Source organism: Mus musculus, chromosome 16, assembly GCF_000001635.26.
Source record: "Mus musculus strain C57BL/6J chromosome 16, GRCm38.p6 C57BL/6J".
Lineage (NCBI taxonomy): Eukaryota > Metazoa > Chordata > Mammalia > Rodentia > Muridae > Mus > Mus musculus.
In genome coordinates, this window is record NC_000082.6 from 27,836,125 (window position 1) to 27,855,602 (window position 19,478).

At 38.0% G+C, this 19,478-nt stretch overlaps 1 long non-coding RNA gene and 1 pseudogene across 1 annotated transcript in view; one reads left to right on the plus strand and one right to left on the minus strand.

The window, feature by feature from the left end:
• On the minus strand, positions 7,242-8,303 carry Gm18234 (predicted gene, 18234; annotated as a pseudogene).
• The window catches only part of Gm10823 (predicted gene 10823), a 76,199-nt gene continuing 70,526 nt past the window's right edge, over positions 13,806-19,478 (plus strand). The window contains exon 1 of the long non-coding RNA NR_033475.1: positions 13,806-13,833. This is a non-coding gene — a long non-coding RNA (predicted gene 10823). The remainder of the gene's footprint in view (positions 13,834-19,478) is intronic.

The window sequence follows — 19,478 nt, forward strand, 5'->3', positions numbered from 1 at the left end:
TGAGCATCCACTTCTGTGTTTGCTAGGCCCCGGCCTAGTCTCACAAGAGACAGCTATATCATGGTCCTTGCAACAAAGGCTTGCTAGTATATGCAGATCAGTGGCATTGTTATGTTGCAGGCAACTAGAAGCACCTAAAGAAATGTTCAACACCCTTAGTTATCAGGGAAATGAAATCAAAACCACCTTGAAATTCTACCTCACACCAGTCAGAATGGCTAAGATCAAAAACTCAGGTGACAGCAGATGCTGGCGAGGATATGGAGAAGGAGGAACACTCCTCCATTGGTGGTGGGATTACAAGCTGGTACAACCACTCTGGAAATCAGTCTAGCTGTTGCTCAGAAAATTGGATATACCTGAGGACCCAGTTATACTCCTGGGCATATACCCAAAAAAATGCTCCAACATATAGCAAGGACACATGCTCCACTATGTTCATAGTAGCCTTATTTATAATAGCCAGAAGCAGAGAAAAATACAGATGTACTTCAACAGAAGAATGGATACAGAAAGTGTGGTATATTTACACTACTCAGCTATTAAAAACAATGACTTCATAAAATTCTTAGGCAAATGTTGGGTGGAACTAGAAAATATCCTAAGTGAGGTAACCCAACCACCAAAGAACACACATGGTTTGCACTCACTGATAAGTGGATATTAGCCCAAAAGCTCAGAATACCCAAGATACAGCTCATAGACCACATGAAGCTCAAGTATAAAGAAGACCAGAGTCTGGGTGTTTCAGTCCTTCCTATAAAGGGGAACAAAATATTCATGGGAGGAAATACGGAGACAAAGTATGGAACAGAGACTGGAGGCAAGGCCATCCAGAGACTGCTCCACCTGGGGATACATCCCATATATAGTCACCAAACTCAGACACTATTGTGATGCCAAGAATTGCATGCTGACAGGCGTCTGATATAGTTGTCTCCTGAGAGGCTCTGCCAGAGCCAGAAAATACAGAGGTGAATACTTGCAACCAACCATTGGGCTGAGCATGGGGTCCCCAGTGGAGGAGTTAGAGAAAGGACTGAAGGAGCTGAAAGGGTTTGCAACCCCATAGGACAAACAACAATATCAACCAACCAGATACTCTAGGGCTCCCAGGGACTAAACCACCAACCAAAGATTACACATGGAGAAACCCACAGCTCCAGCAGCATATGTAGCAGAGTGTGCCCTTGTTGGGCATCAATGGGAGGAGAGACCCTTGGTCCTGTGAACGCTCAATGCCCCAGTGTAGGGGAATGCCAGGTTAGGGAGGAAGGAATGGTTGGGTAGGTGGGTGAACATCCTCATAGAAGCAGGGGGTGGGGGGTGGGACAGTTGATTTCTGGTAGAGCAGGTAAGGGAATAACATTCGAAATGTAAATAAAATATCCAATAACAAAAAGGAAAAAAATTATACCATACATTTAAAGTCAATGGAGACTTTAAATGATAGAATGGCCTGGAGAGATGTGCTGCAGATTCTAAAAGACCACAGATGCCAGCCCAGATGACAATATTTTAAAAAAAAACAAAAAAGAAAAAAGAAAAAGAAAAGAAAGAAGAAAAAGGAAAAAAGAAGAGTAGCTGTGTTCATACTGCAGTCAATGAGTAGAAAGTAGCTCTGTACTCCCCTCAAAGGATTCACTCACCTAACTTCACTCAAAGAGAAGTCTTATCTGCAATGAGATGTGCAACATATAGTCAATAAATGAGCAGTTTGCTTTACTAATAGAACTTAGAATTATTTTTATAAACACAAAATAAGAGTGGATAATTTATAGGTAGTTAACCATCTATGGCACTTGGGAATTAATGAAAGATGGAAGCAACAAGAAAAATACCACTGTGGATAGTAGAAGAAAGATTGAAACAATCATAGCAAATTTTCAAAGGCTATAAAACTATATGGGAAGATATTTTAACAAATGGCTTGTTCTTAGCTCTTGCCATGCATATCATATATATATATATATATATATATATATATATATATATATATATATATATATATATCACAATGATGATGTAATAGCAGCACTTTCAGGCTTTAAATTCTGACTGATATTTTACTAGTTTTGTTATTTATATGTAAACCATCTCTAAAGTAAAGTAAAATATTGTACCAACTCCATAGATTTCTAATGTATATATCCATTAATCCATGTTTATGTGTGGCGTGTTTGTGGACATATATTTAATTTATAAGACTGTCTAAAAAGAATGGGAGCCTGGTTGCAGAAAACATTCATCTTTCAAAACCAGGCAACTTTCAGTGGTGGGACTGGGGCACAAAATCAGCCACAAAACATTCCACCTTCAAGTTATTCCGATTGCAAGATATGTGAGGGCAATGAACACACAGAACTTGTGGGAGTGGACAGTCAGTGACTGGTCTAATTTGAGGGCTATGCCAGGAGTGGGAGCCCATGTCCAACATTGTCTGTATGACCAATGACAGAAGCCTGGATAACCAAGAGACCAGGGATAGAAAAAAATATATATATAAATGATTCTTAATGATAATCTGCTATACTCATAGATTGCTGTCTAGCCCAAGAGAGGTTTCCTCTAAGAGGCTGATAGGAGTAGGTGGAGGGAGGGATGGAGGGAGGGAGGGAGGGAGGGAGGGAGGGAGGGAGGGAGGGAGGGAGAGAGAGAGAGAGAGAGAAGAAGAAGAAGAAGGAGGGAGAGAGAGAGAAAGAAAAAGAAAAAAAAAAGAAAGAAGAAGAAGAAGAAGAAGAAGAAGAAGAAGAAGAAGAAGAAGAAGAAGAAGAAGAAGAAGAAGAAGAAGAAGAAGAAGAAGAAGAAGAAGAAGAAGAAGAAGAAGAGGAGAAGAAGAAGGAGGAAGAGGAAGAAGGAGAAGAAGAAGAAGAGAAAGAGAAGAGAGAGAGAGAGAGAGAGAGAGAGAGAGAGGGAGAGAGAGAGAGAGAGAGAGAGAGAGAGAGAGAGAGAGAGAGAGAGAGAGAGAGAGAGAGAGAGAGAGAGAGAGAGAGAGAGAGAGATTGGCTTTCCCCTCTTGGAGATCAGAAATTCCCATGGAAAGGAAGACAAAAATTGTAGGGTCCAGAAAGCTTGAGGACATCAGGAGAACATAGCCAACAGAATCAACGAAGAAAACCCCACTGGGGCTTACAGAGTCTTCATAGGTCTGCTGTAGTTCCTCTACATATATGCTGTAGTTGTTAACGTTGTAGTTTTGTAGGACTCATAACGGTGGGTGTGGGGCTAACACTGACTCTTTCTCCTGCTCTTAGGACCCTTCGCAACCTACTAGGTTCCCTCACCTAGCCCTGATGTAAAGGTTTGTACATATCCTCTTTATATGTTCTTATGCTATGTTCGGGGTTCTATCCCTTGGAGGTCTGCTATATTCTGAAGGGAAATGGGAAAGAAGTGGATCTGGGAGGGAAGGAAGGGGGTCACTGAAGGAGTGGCAGAAAGGAAAACTGTGGTCAGGTTGTATTGTATGAGAGAAGAATACATTTTCAAATAAGATACAAAAAAAAAGAAATTGAAACTCAGTTCTTAACATTACAGAAATGTAGAGCATCAATTAACTTTAAATAAAAATAAGAAAATTTGTAAGATAACTGACAAAAAAATTGACTTTCTTGATATTAAAAGGTAGTGACGGAAAGAAAAAAGAAAGAAAAAATAATTCATTTCCAAATTCCAGGGATGCTGTTGCAACTATCAAAAAAAAAAAAAAGATAGGTAAATGGTATTTTCTCTTAATAGGTCAATGATTAATAATTCTGAAGTTTGAAAAGGCCACTTGAGCTTGTGGTGACAGTACATATGAGGTGTGAAACAGTGGTGACGCACATGAGCTGTAAGAAATAGTGAGTGGGAGGTATTATGTTAAAGCAACTCAAGCAAACAGTAGGAAAGTTGTCCAAGAAAGCTGTGAAACGAGCCTTGATATTCTATTGAAGAAGTTTTTAAATTACAAGTGTTAAAGAGTCATTTTTGACACTTGATCCTACGTGTGAGAATGAATAAGTAAACAGAAGCCATTGTTTAAAGAAGGAGCTTAAAGAATAATTGCCTTAATTATGGGAGGGCTAAATAATCTATTCTAATAAAATCATCTATTTATCAAATGTATAAAAGTATGACTCTAAACTGGAAAAGAATACTGAAGAAGTAAGAGGGGATCAGGGCAAGAAATGGAATAGTAAGTTAAGTGTTGAAATAGCCACCAGTTGATTTTTTTGCACAAATTTTTGATATTAAATACTTCACAATTACATTGCTTATGTCATATTTTTACTATGTACCCAAAGGAATCTACTTCAGTGAATAAATATTCAGTATCAAAAAGACAAACGTGTTCTTCTATGTTTGAATATTTCCATCCAGGTTTGAAGAATTGTCCATAATGATACTTGGGAAATAAAGGAAATGAGCCATAATAAATAAATACATCAAAGTGCCATATAGCCGCTTTGCATGGAGGAGTAAGAAATGCCTGTGCAAACATTAAGCCTTAGGAAGTCTTCATTGCTTTAGACAAAATAATGACAGATGATATGATGATATAAGCATATAAACAGACTTCCTAGCTGCTAAAATTCCAGCACATACAAAATTACAGCCTGGGATATAATTCAAATTAATTGAAAGCAATATGCAGTCATGTAACAAAATGATTGTTAGAAGCTACTGAGCCTGGCTGTCCTCCATTAAATATATATAAGATACTCAGTGCAAAGATGATCAGACATAGGTTTCTATTATGTCTCTGTTCAAAGCCCCAGGGATTTCCTGACAGGTTTCTACTAAAAGGGCACAGCATATGCCCAGGCTGTCTCTGGAAGTCATTTTGAGAGTACAAGTAGAGACTTACAACTCCAGGTGAACCTGGATGCTTTCCCTGTTATTTACTGGAGACTCAATCTCACAGCAGATTTCCTGTTTCTCTGATAATCTTCTCCATTTTCTGTGATGTTCTCTGAGTCATAGGTACAGGTGTTCTGTTATAAATATATTAACTGGGGCTTAGCACCCCAAGATCACTCGTTCTCTCTAGTTTGACTAGTTGTGACTTTCTGTAATTGCCTCTCTCTACTTAACAGTAATTAAAGAAAATGGGATCATGAGTTTTAGAAGAAGAAAGGAAAACTGTAAACTGAAGGAGCTGTGGATAAAAAAGAGAAGGAAAAAAATGATTTCATTCTGTTTTATTTTTTTATTAGGTATTTTCCTCATTTACATTTCCAATGCTATCCCAAAAGTCCCCCATACCCTCCCCCCACTCCCCTATCCACCCACTCCCACTTCTTGGCCCTGAAGTTCCCCTGTACTGAGGCATATAACATTTGCACGACCAATGGGCCTCTCTTTCCACTGATGGCCGACTAGGCCATCTTCTGAAACATATGCAGCTAGGGACAGGAGCTCTGGGGGTTACTGGTTAGTTCATATTGTTGTTCCACCTATAGGGTTGCAGATCCCTTTAGCTCCTTGGGTATTTTCTCTAGCTCCTCCATTGGGGGCCCTGTGATCCATCCAATAGCTGACTGTGAGCATCCACTTCTGTGTCTGGCAGGCCCCAGCGAAGTCTCACTAGAGACAGCTATATCTGGGTCCTTTCAGCAAAATCTTGCTAGTGTATGCAATGGTGTCAGCATTTGGAAGCTGGTTGCGGGATGGATCCCCAGATATGGCAGTCTCTAGATGGTCTATCCTTTAGTCTCAGCTCCAAACTTTGTCTCTGTAACTCCTTCCATGGGTGTTTTCTTCCCAATTCTAAGAAGGGGCAAAGTGTCCACACTTTGGTCTTCGTTCTTCTTGAATTTCATGCGTTTAGCAAATTGTATCTTATATCTTGGGTATCCTAAGTTTCTGGGCTAATATCCACTTATCAGTGAGTACATATCATGTGAGTTCTTTTGTGATTGTGTTACCTCACTCAGGATGATGCCCTCCAGGTCCATCCATTTGCCTAGGAATTTCATAAATTCATTCTTTTTAATAGCTGAGTAGTACTCCGTTGTGTAAATATACCACATTTTCTGTATCCATTCCTCTGTTGAGGGGGATCTGGGTTCTCTAATTTTAAACTTAAAAATCTCCAAGTGTAACCAGTGACTCATAGAGAGCAATGGATGAACTACCTATCAATTAAACTTAGAATTATAGAATATGAGTTCATTTCCCAAAACACATAGACTGCAAGAAGCTCACAGTGCTGAGTGACAACCTTAATCCTGTAGTGTGAAATATTAAAAAATACAATCCACACTATCTCCGGCAAGGCACTGGCAGACCTTGTTCTCATCTTTGGCAAACTCTCTGTCCAAAAGCTCCAAAATCTCGCCACCCGACTCACTAATTTCTCACTGGTGGGTCACTATCACGCTAGCTCCATGCTTCAAAATTCCCACACCCTTTTGGGGTGCACTTCTTGTAAACCCACACTTTGCTGCCATACCTTTCTCTCAGGAACCCAGTTAAGCCGCCACCTGAAGGAAATCACCATACAAACTTAGTTCAGAATCAATGGTAACTCAAATGCTAGACACAACAACTAACATCCTAATTATAGGCCAATCTAAGTTAAATCCTCCAGTAGTAGATCTAAATGGATCCACCCCCTGAAACATGGTCTCTGCTACCTACATCTCTGCTGCCCCCATCTCCTGTCCTCCAGCCCACTCTCCTCTCCTCTTCTGTGGAGACTGTGTCCCTTTGTCTGACCCAGAAGTCCCACCTACTCAACAGATGATTGGTTTCTTTCTTCCTTCCTTCTTTTTTTAATTCTCAGAAATATTTTATTCGTTTTTTAAGACTTTACACTTATTTTCTCTGTATGTTTTAGCACAGAAGGGCATACAGGGGTTCAGGTTCTCTTCCTTCTTGTGGATTCTAGAGATTTATACTCAGGTCCTCAGTTTGCTGACAAACCTTGACCTGCTGAGCCATCTCTCCAACTCCAGATTCTCTGAAGTACTTGCAAACAATTCTTCTATAAGAGGTATCAATGTCAATGAAAAACTAACTATAATGATTCGAAATTTTATTTTTGAGACAAGGTCTCATGATAGAGCCACAGCTGGCCTAAAATTGCTATGTAGATCAGGTTGAGATCTGATCTCTAACTCAAAGATCCACTTGCCTATGCCTCCCGAGTGTTGGATTGAAGGCCTGAGCTGACATGTATGGCTGTGTTTCAATAGGTTTTACACAGTGGTGGATAACTGCCCTTCAGGGATGCCCTGAAATCACATAAAAGATTGCTTACTATTAGTTTGCAGTAATTCCTTGGACACATTGGAAGCACAGCCTTGTGGCAGAGCGTTCATATTCCTTCCCCCCCACCCCCCTTGTTCAGGAGACATGGGCTCTTGTTTAATCTGAACCGATGAATCAGGGGCGGTACCATGGGCTTGGAAAGTACACGTGGTTATTTGGAGAGGGCTTCCGGAGAATGGTAGAGATGCATGGGAAGGAGGTGGATCCAGAAACTCCAGGAAAAAGTTGCAGGCAGCAGAGCTGTCTCAACAGATGTTTGAGATCTGCTGTTTCTTTGTTCCCATGCTATGAGGCTACAGGGAGCCTGGTCTGGGTGCTCAGGAGCTTCATGTGTTTCTTGCAATCCTTGTAGACTCTGTATTATGTGAGTCCTCAGCACACTCATCTCCACTCATCTCTGCTTCTTGAGCATAAGTAGCCTCTTAACTTCGACTTAAGCTGTCTGTAGTGCTGTCCACACCTGCAGGAGCTTGTTGCCCATGCTTGCTCAGTACTTCGTCTCTTAAGGAAATATTCAGTAGCTGGTCAACCTGAGAACGTTCTTTCTTTCCTTTAATTTTCCTTCTTTTATTTTTTTTTCTCTCAAGAGTTGGTAGTTCAGGGGAAGATCCATCTCTGGAAGCTTTTTGCTTCTTTCTAATTCTGTGACCATCGTTTCGCTCACCACCAGAGATACAGCTGCCATCAGTGGCTGCTTCTGCTAACCTGGAGATTGCATGACCTGAAGATGCTCTTGATGAGAGTGAATTTCCTTCTCCAGTGCTCTCCTGGGCATGGAGCTCTGATAGTGGGGTAGACCTCTCCTAGCTGTGGAGGTCTCAGGCTGAATGCATGGAAGGTATTATGTGATCAGATGGTAACTGTGCACTATGTCGCCACTGGGTAGGAATGTTTGCAACCCTTTCACCTGTTCTGAAAGAGGGAGTCAGAGGTGCCTCTCCCAGTTCAAGATATATGACTGACTGCCTTCTGACTCTGGCCAGCACTCAGTGCAGTACTAGGTGAAGGACTCTGCTGGGCTTCATTTTCTTTGTCAGTACTTCCCACACCTGAAGTCCTGAGTACATGATTCACTCCTTGTCCCAAGCAGCCCCTCTTGGGGAAACTGAATTAGCATCAAAATAAAACATCACCAGGGCTATCTACACAAAATCCCAAATACCTTTTTGCATCCCTAGAACCTGGGTGGCTCCTTCTCAATGCGATACAGTTCTAGATGCCAGGATGAGACAGTCACATCTTTCATGGTATAATCAATCATTGCTGAATGACCTTGTCTCTGAATTGCTCACAAGACCCTCCTGCAGTGATACTTTATATATGCATCTACCTTCTGCAGTTTTAACCACTCAGGAATGAAACTTTCCCTCAATCTCGAAACTTTCAGAACCTCCCTTCTTCCTTAGCCTTTCCTCTTCCCTTAGATATATTACATAGTTGATTCACTCTCTCTAGAGTATTATTTTCACTTAAGCAGCATATTTGTTTAACAGATACCCATGTTTACTTCTTCTACCAGGCAAAGAATGATAAATTATTCTACTTTAATTTCCAGGTAGCCTCTCTTCATCATCTAGTGTCTGAATTACAAAAGGTAGGTATAAACACGGAACACCAAAAATCAGACCAAAGCAAAGCTTTCCCCATCCTGCTGTGCCTCTCTGTTGTACCTGCCAATGTATTTTGGACTTCTCTTGACATATAGCCTCCTTTGCTCTGTAAAACTATAAAAATGTATAAACTGCGTTCACATTGTAACACAGAATTTGGGTAACATAAATCTTTGTTCCCCTGCCATGTTCATGTAAAATGGCTTCAGAACTAAGTTGTTGGAGACACCCCACATTAAGCTCTAGATACCTGGGACCCCTGATGACAAGGAAGACAACCCTGCCTGGGGTACTGTGTTTTAGAGCACAAGGCTATGGCCTCTTGAGGGCCCCAGTAGGAGTACTGAGAGGCCCCAAGGCCTGCTTCTTTGGTGACAGAACCTCGTGTTTTCTGCTATTATTCTTAGTACTTATCAATCTCTTTATCTATTTACTGTTCCTTCTCTTTCTTCCTTCCTTAATTAAACCTGTATTTGGTGACTTGGAAAGATCTAGAAGGAGCCTGCTTGATATTCAGAAATTAGATGTTACCAATAATTTTAAAGTGAAGGCTGTTCATGAATCAAAAGAACTGCATGTTACAGTCACCAGCTCTAGGTGGAAATGAAAGTAACCTAGAGCTGTGGCCAGATATGAGTAATTCTGCAGCTGTTCCCCTAGTCTTAGTTTTAACTCTATATAATAAAAGTAGGATATTTTATCATAACATTGAGAATGGAATAATATACCGATATTTCCCAGAAAGTTAACACTGGGTTTCTTGTATTTAGGGACAATCGTGGCAGCCCTCTAGGAATTCTTCATACAGGGTGAGTGAGGATGTTTTTGTAAACAGACAAATAGGGACCAAAAATTATAGACTGCAGGGTCGGCAGTATGACCTTATATTTCCCTTTTTATAAAACCGTATTGTCTCAAATATGTCTGAAAGACATTGATTTTGTAACTGCAATACTGCTGTCCCTGACCTCACCAGAGACTGGTGGTCAGGAGATATAAAAAAAAAAAAATTGTGTTTGCTATAAAATGTTTATGTCTGAGTTGCATATTACCCATTTTTTCTGTTCTAAATCTGTACTACTCTGTGTCACAAGGAAATGTTAGTGCAGGAAAATAGAGAAGTTTTACCCATCCCTCTATGAATTTTGTAACCCAATTTCCTTATATGATTTCATTAAAAGACTGGGGCTGAGTCCAGTCTAGGTGAGCATCCTGACTCCGGAGTTCAAGGGCTCACATACCAATAAACCAGCCTGTCAGCATTGTATCTCAATTTTGTGTTTTCTTATTTGCCTACCAGGTATCCCTAGTCTTTGACAACCCCTGGATTCCCACCCTTTCCAAAACTTGAAAGACGGATATAATGTATGAACATGTAATGATCAATCAGTAAAGTTCACTTCTATCCTCTTTAATGAATTCCTGTACCAGCCATTTCCTTGTGGCTACATTCATCATCAAACTCTCCATTTAGGCCTCGCCAAGTATGTCTCAGCCAGTGACAACAAGGAAGCAATCATCCTGTATGACTGACTGTAGATAGAAACCGCATAATTCTTGAATAAAAAGGAATACCACCTCCATAATTGAATGGTAATTTGCATGTACATTTATAACTGATATTTAGTTCTCTAGTTTAATTATGAATTCAGATGAGAGGAGTTATCTCTTAAGGACACTGTAACATTAGAGTAAATATAAGGGAAATTTTACTGATTAAGGATGTAGATGCCCTTGATGTCCTTTTGTTGTCAAATTGCTCTGGCTAGAATTTCAAGTACTATATTGAATAGGTAGGGAGAAAGTGGGCAGCCTTGTCTAGTCCCTGATTTTAGTGGGATTGCTTCGAGTTTCTCTTCATTTAGTTTGATATTGGCTACTGGTTTGCTGTAGATTGCTTTTATTATGTTTAGGTATGGGCCTTGAATTCCTGATCTTTCCAAAACTTTTATCATAAAGCGGTGTTGGATTTTGTCAAATGCTTTCTCAGCATCTAATGAGATGACCATGTGGTTTTTGTCTTATATAGTGGATTATGCTGATGGATTTCTGTATATTAAACCATCCCTGCATCCCTGGGATGAAGCCTCCTTGGTCATGATGGATGATCATTTTGATGTGTTCTTAGATTCAGTTTGCAAGGATTTTATTGAGTATTTTTGCATCAATATTCATAAGGGAAATTGGTCTGAAGTTCTCTTTCTTTGTTGGATCTTTGTGTAGTTTAGGTATCAAGTAATTGTGGCTTCATAGAATGAGTTGGGTAGAGTACCTTCTACTTCTATTTTGTGGAACAGTTTGAGAAGAACTGGAATTAGATCTTCTTTGAAGGTCTGATAGAATTCTGCACTAAATCCATCTGGTCCTGGGCTTTTTTTTTTTTTTTTTTTTTTTTTTGGTTGGGAGACTATTGACTGCTTCTATTTCTTTAGGGGAAATGGGACTGTTTAGATCGTTAATCTGATCCTGATTTAACTTTGGTACCTGGTATCTGTCTAGGAAGTTGTCCATTTCATCCTGGTTTTCTAGTTTTATTGAGTGTAGATTCAACCTCCTTTTAAGGGACACATGATGCATAACATCCTTAACTTTAAATTTACAAATGCAAAGGGATAAATACATGAAATGGGGAATAAGATAGAAGTATTCTCTGGAAGATTGGAATAAAGTCTAAACTGAGATCAATGGGTTTACATAGCACATATGGGCATTGTGCAATTTTGAATTAAATTATATACATAACCTAACTAATATTATTTTCATTACTACTATGTATTATTATTACAACTATGAACACAATCCTTCTCATTGCACAGGAAGATGTAAGGACAGAATGGCTATTCACATTTCTGATTTAAAAAAATGGTGGCCACTTTGTCATACCAATTGTAATTGAGTCCAAATCATGACTAAATTCACTAAACTGTCTAGGTCACTTTCATCTTCATATATGAGTAAAACAGAAAAAAAAATCATTTTGATTTGTGTTTCAGGAAAGAATTGTTCCGAGGATGTTATTAATACATCAAAAACCAGATATGTTAAATGACCATCTTTCAGTTATAAATGAGCTTATTGTACAACCCATAAATAATACTTATTCTTTTGAAAATTATTAGAGGATAACAAATCATGTTGTTAGATGTAAAAGTTAAGCAATATTTTCTTGGTTAATCCTTGCCATTGGTTGAACTATTCCTATCCATAATCAAGTATGCATATTTCTATGTACTTACATGTTTGATAAAAACAATGTATCAAGCTGCATATGTACATAAATGCATATAATTTTAATATGAAATCAATTTCTTTTTTATTATATATTTTTTATTACGTATTTTCCTCAATTACATTTCCAATGCTATCCCAAAAGTCCCCCATACCCTCCCCCCCACTCCCCTACCCACCCATTCCCACTTTTTGGCCCTGGCATTCCCCTGTACTGGGGCATATAAAGTTTGCATGTCCAATGGGCCTCTCTTTCCAGTGATGGCTTACTAGGCCATCTTTTGGTACATATGCAGCTAGAGTCAAGAGCTCCTGGGTACTGGTTAGTTCATAATGTTGTTGCACCTACAGGTTGCAGGTCACTTTAACTCCTTGGTTACTTTCTCTAGCTCCTATGAAATCAATTTCTATTTCTAAAAGATTTTTATTTTTTAACTGTGTCTGTGTGTATATGCGCATATGTGCATATGAGTGCAGTTGTCTTTGAAGGCCAGAGGAAGATGGCATATTCCCCTGGAGCCAGTATGACTGTCAGTTTTGAGCCTTGCAAGGTGGATGCTGTGGACTAAACCCAGATGCTCTCAAAGACCAGTGTATATGCACCCTTAACTCATCAGCCAAGATTCTCTAGACTCTAAGAAATTGCTTAAAGGGCAAATAAAACTTAGCAATGGCATACTAACTAAAGTTTGCTATTTTGTACCATATTCAATATATACTTATTGAGTACTTATATTTTTATGAAGTGCTATGAGACTTATAAGAATGAACTCAATAGAATCTTTTTTTGGAGGGGGGGGGAAGAAATGTTCTGGAGCATGTTGTTACGAAATGAGGCATCTGATGAACTGTATGAGATTAAAATACCCATGTAAAAACCAGCTTGACAGTGAAATAGAATGTTGCTTACATCCCAGCATTCCCCTTAGATGAAACACTCCTCAAAAGGGAGCAGACTTCTGGTCTTTCTCTTTGAAGTTTTCTAGTTACAATTACAATAATATTTGAGTGAAATCACACAGTTGGGCACTATCTTATTGATTGGTCAACTTCATGCATGTCTAATAGAACTGTGTTTATAGCAGGCCATTTGTTGTCTTTACATGTTATGTTCTGTTATTGAAGAACGTTTGCTTTGTTTCCATTCTATGCTATTACAAATAAACTTTTACTTGAATCTTTGTGTATAAACCTATACATGCCTTTTTTTGCAAAAATTATTTTAAAACACGATTGCTTTTTACCGAGAGCATAGTATGTTAAATATAGTAGTTTCAAACATCAATGGCATTTATTACACCATACACTTGCCATTAGTTTGGGATCCAGGAGCAGTTTGGCTATATGTCCCTGGCTCAGGTTTTTATGGGGCTACAGTGAAGATGGTTTTCCTTGGCTGCAGTTATCTGAGGGTTTGACAGGGGTGGATGATAGGTTTCCAAGATGCATCACTCATGTAGCTGTTGGCAGGAGGCCATAGCTCCTTAGTACATTGGATTCTCCACAGGCTGCATGAATGCCTTCATGGCATAATGACCAGTTTCTTCCAGGAAAGAAGTCAAGTCCTCAGTGCCTTTAATGACTTGATATTGCTTGTAAAAATCATTTCTGTTCATTGTGTGATAGTACAGTAATGCTTCATAAATCCTATGAGGCAGACGTCCTGGATCCATCAAGATGGCCAGTTTACTAAGGTGCACATAGATCCCCACTGTGTTCAAACTGATCGCCTGGATAAGTAAGGTCTATTACTTTGCATCTCAGTTGATGTTTGATTGTGTTAAGTGCTTGGTTTTTTGTTTGCTTGTTTTGTTTTGTTTTGTTTTGTTTTTCAGCTTTTTGTCCTGTAGGTGATGACACCCACTTCTGGATTTAATGTGTTTTTTTTTCTAAATATTGTAAATATTTTATATCGATTTATGGCTACTTGAGTACTCTCTTGATATGTTAATGTTTCTCTCTGTTTAGTGCACTTTCCTGTTTTTATGTTGTATTGCTGAGGTTAAAAATACTCTACAAGTACTGTGTTTTGAATCTAATTATGTATAAGATGGACGTGGTAAAGATGTCTTTGCATACCCTGTTATTTGTCTTTGTAATACTCACAAATGTTATATTTTTCTCAATGAAGGCTCTTGAATTTAATTCAGTTCATTCTATGATTATCCTTGCATTTAGTTCTTTTAAATATCTGTGTCAAAAATTTTTTCTTCCCAAGATTATGAAAACATTCCAATGTTATTGCTGTACATTCCAGTACTTCATGATCTACATATTAAAATATAACCTGCTCAATCATGCTCTTCAAAATCTCAGCATGGAATAGAGTAGCATTTGATGGGTATTTTTTGTAGTTTGGAACAACACATGTTTACTAGGAAGTCCACCTCTGGCTTTTGGGAAATTGATTTTTATTCCATTTATCTGTTTGACTATCTTGATACTTATATCTCATTTTCCTGATTATTGCTTTTATAAGTCTTGGTCTTGGTATCCATTGGTATCTTTTTTGTGTTTGATTCGTTGGTTGGTTGGTCTGTTTGTTTGTTGTTTGTTATTTTTGGTTGTTACTGTTTTTTCATATTGTTCAATCTTTTAGAAGATTTGCATTTGTTAAAATACATTTCATATTCAGGATATGTGACTCTTATGCATCCATTTAAAATGTTGGTTGTCAGAAACAAACTTACCTGTGCCATGTTCAAATCCCAAGCCTAGTTTTGGTCACAGCAATTCTACACTAGCTTAACCTGGAACCACCTAGATCCTCACAGAAGATGTACACTTAAGAAAAGAAGTCAACATCCAAGGTCATATCACAAAAAGAATACCAAAGGCCAAGACAGAATGTAGCCAGTCAAAACTCTACTCATTACCTAAAAGCAAAAAGATGGGAAAAATATCTGAAGCATGTGGGACCAGAAAACAGGCAGATATTGTTAGTCTAATGTCTGACACAACAGACTTTGTTAATTAATGAAGGTTAATCAGAAGTGAAAAGGGACACTAAAGAAAGGAACAATCAATCAAGAAGAAACTGCAATCTAAAACGTATGCATCAAACTCTCCTGGACCCAATGTCACTAATAGTCTAATGTTTCACATTAGATTTAAAGAGAGAACTTAACTCTGACTCAATAATATTAGGTAGGCACTTTCAATGCTGTACTCTTTCTAACATACAGATATTCTATCCAAAAAAGAAGAGAAACATCAGAAATAATGACATCAAATATCAAATATACCTAGCAAATATACACAGAATAGTCTACCAAATAAGAAAATATAGATTCTACACAGCAGCCCATGGACAGAAACATCACTAAAACAGACCACATTGTGGGACTTAAAACCAGTCTTAAGATTAACAAAACAAAACAAAACAAAACACCCAAATTAACTCCATACATCCTATCTGACAGCAATGCAATGAAGCTTAAAATGAACAGCAAATGAATTTTTGGTAATGACATAAACTCATGTAGATTAAACAACTCATTACTGAATGATGAACAGGTCAAGGAGGAAAGACAGAAAGAAATGGAAGAAAGAAAGAAAGAAAGAAAAGAAAGAAAGAAAGAAAGAAAGAAAGAAAGAAAGAAAGAAAGAAAGAGGGAGGGAGGGAGGGAGGGAGGGAGGGAGGGAGGGAGGGAGGGAGGAAGGAAGGAAGGAAGGAAGGAAGGAAGGAAGGAAGGAAGGAAGGAAGGAAGGAAGGAAGGAAGGAAGGAAAGAAAGAAAGAAAGGAAGGAAGGAAGGAAGGAAGGAAGGAAGGAAGGAAGGAAGGAAGGAAGGAAGGAAGGAAGGAAGGAAGGAAGGAAGGAAGGAAGGAAGGAAGGAAGGAAGGAAGGAAGGAAGGAAGGAAGGAAGGAAGGAAGGAAGGAAGGAAGGAAGGAAGGAAGGAAGGAAAGTAAGGAAAGAAGAAAGGAAGGAAGGAAGGAAGGAAGGAAGGAAGGAAGGAAGGAAGGAAGGAAGGAAGGAAGGAAGGAAGGAAGGAAGGAAGCCTGGAATAAAACAAACATGAAAACGTGACAAAAATCTCAGTAAATCTAAAGATGCTTAGATATCTCTCTGAATATCTGAAAGTTTTTTGGATATCTTCGTATAATTAACAAAACAGGAAGACACTATGCAGTGAGTCTAGAGGAATATTAAAACAGAAAACTAATTGGTTTGACCTACCTGACAAATGTGCAAAATCATTGCATGCCCTGTGGAACACGATGTGTGAAAATGTTCTCTGGCCCAGGCATGCATCAAGAGTGCTATGGATTATAAAGAGAGTCAGAAGAAAGCACGCCAAGTCGTGGGCAAACATTTCTAATTCTACTAAACATATAACAAGAGATTTTAATATTTACAGGATATTGGCATATATATATATATATATATATATATATATATATATATATATATATATATATATAATGGATACATAGCCACAAAGTCAATAAATTTCAAATATGCAGTAAACAATGCTAAGGAATTCAATTACATAGGCAAAAAGAAAACAAGAAAAAAGACACTGCAAGAATACTTCACAAAATGTCAACCACCTCCTTAATCAGAGAAATGCAAATTATACCACAGTGAATTATCAATATAATGAGTCTGATGAGAAGTAAAAACAGAACATTTAACAAGTGTTAGAACTAACAGAGATATTTTACACTGTGTGTTTGGCTTCAGTGTAAGTATCAAAAATGACTCATGGAAAATGGAAGTGCTTTTTTTTTTTTTATTAAAAAGGACCCACTTTTCAGTCCTTGGGATATCCTGAAGGAACACTTGGTTCTTTTTTTTTTTTTTTTTTTTCTGTTTTGTTTTTCGAGACAGGGTTTCTCTGTATAGCCCTGGTTATCCTGGAACTCACTTTGTAGACCAGGCTGGCCTCGAACTCAGAAATCCACCTGCCTCTGCCTCCCAAGTGCTGGAATTAAAGGTGTGCACCACCACGCTCAGCTGAACACTTGATTCTTATGCCCATTAAAAAAATGTTATCCATAAACATGGCACCATCATTCCAAAGAGCTAGCAGTTTACCCTACATCTTGAAGGCAACAAATGCCCTGTGCTGTCAACACTTAATAAGGTGATGTGTAGTTGTGTAAGCAGGTCTTCCCCTTATTATAATTTCAAATGCTTCCAAGGGAAGTCTCAGAAGTTACAAGAAGCTTTCAGTGGAGTTTCACCCCTAGCAGTTGCATATCACAGAAGTTCAAGTAGATTGCACATATATTTATGTGTACATAGACACACACATATATTTATAGGTGTATGTGTACATATGTACCAGTTGTATCAGCTTCAAGGCATTAAAAACTTTTGAGTTGTTAATTTCATTCATTCATTTAAATGTGATCAAAACCATCTCTGTTCATAAGTTTATTGCCTTTGGGCTCAAGTGTGTTCATATAATTCTTCTCAAAATGGATTTAGAAGTAGCAAGCTGTAGGACTAAATCCTTGAACTTCCTGTTGTGTATAGTACTGTCTTATTTAGATGAGTTTCTATTGACTCTTCAGTGTTTTAATTTGAATTATTTTTTAAGGAGAATTCATTCCACTTGAGATGCATAGGCACTCCTGGACAGTAGTTTGGTTAGCATTTGAAATCATACCTTTAATCACAGCACTCATAAGTCAGGTTGGTCTCTATGAGATAGAGGCAAATGTGAATGAATGAATAAATAAATTTATACAGTTAAAAGGAAGAGGTTTTTTAGTGTTCTAACCACATATCAATATAAATTAATGTGATGGAAATGTTAGCGAGCTTGAAATAATAGTTCTACAATGAACGCACAGATCAAAGCACCTGAGTGTGTGTCTTCAATACATGCAAACTCACTCTGAGTGAAGACAAATTAACAACGAACATTCGTTATATTCACATGTGGAATCTATACAAAACAAAATACATTTTAATTTAGGAAAATTTAAATCGCACATAGACCTTGATTTTACGATACATGCTAGTAGGCATCTACTGGATATTTTTGCTTAAAATGGTTAAATTTTAAGGCAAGCAATTCATATAACTAAAAATTCTTCCTTCTTTTTCACACTTTGATTAATTAAAATATTGATTTTCATTGCTTCAAAGTGTATTATTTTAAATCAATATTTTGTGTTTGACCACAGTTTATTTTATTTTATTTTATGTAAGAATTTCTCAGACCCTCATTTTTGCCACTTTCTTATTCAATTCATACTTATTTATTGAAATGGCAAGAATTATGTTAAAGTATTGATCTACATAATGGTAATATATTATGCACAAGAGACAGAATGTATATTTTGTGGTGGTCAGATATGTATTTTATAATTAAAATGGACAAAAGACTTTAATGGGTATTTTCAATGGCTAAAGTCTAACTGACTTTGCTTTCTTCCTATTTCTACAGTCTGTAAGACTTCAGTGAATCTCAGAGGGATGCAATATGAGGACGTGAGATCATAATAGCCTTTACAATTTTATTAATAATAATATGGAGTGAATGAAGTGGGCTCAAAATTTTACCCCTAACCAAAAAGTTAGTCCCAGTCGGATTAGCACCTTAAGGCAGAATCAGTTTTCTTTAATGGAAACTCCAGGACAGGCCAAGGGCTAGGAATTGCTCACAAATACAAATACAACTCTATGGTGTGTGTGGGGGGCGTGGGGGTGGGGGTATTGGTGGTGTTGTTGTTGATGATGATGTTATTGTTGTTGCTGCTGTAGGTAGCCAGTTTTAAAAAACCTTGTAATTGGATGAATAGGAGAGGGTATCTGGAAGTAGTTTGGGGAGAGCAAAGAATATGATCAAATATATAAATGTTTCAAATAATAAATTAAAACACTTAAAAGTAATGCTAGTAAAAGTCAACACATTTCTTACTCACAGATGGGTGGCTTTCCTACCTAGTTATTTCTTCCCAAGCAAAATATTTGATGAAAGTTAGACCTGAAATCTTTTTTCAAGACAAGGGAAGATAAATGTTGAGTAACCCAATGCCCTTTATTTAATTAGCATTATTCATGGTTGTGGGGGTGACTTGCTAATGCACCTTCATGAACACAGAACTTGTGCTGCCCGAGGAGATCTGGATATACTGTCATTTTCAGAAGCTCTGAGTTTGCAAAGGGCATTGAAATGGAAATGGGGTATCTTCGTGTTCCTTTCTGAAATCGCATCGTTGTATTGTGTGTCCTCGCATAAATTTACTTTTTAAAAAACCCATAATTTATTGCTCTGGCACAAAATAAAAATGCAGACTTCACGCTCAAAACATTTCAAGGAGGCAGCTGCAAAGTGTGTTGAACCAAGAACTTTCTCAGAGCCTCAGGCAGCTGCACAAATTGCATGCTCATGTTCCTGACCTTTCCATTTATGGTGTGTATGCT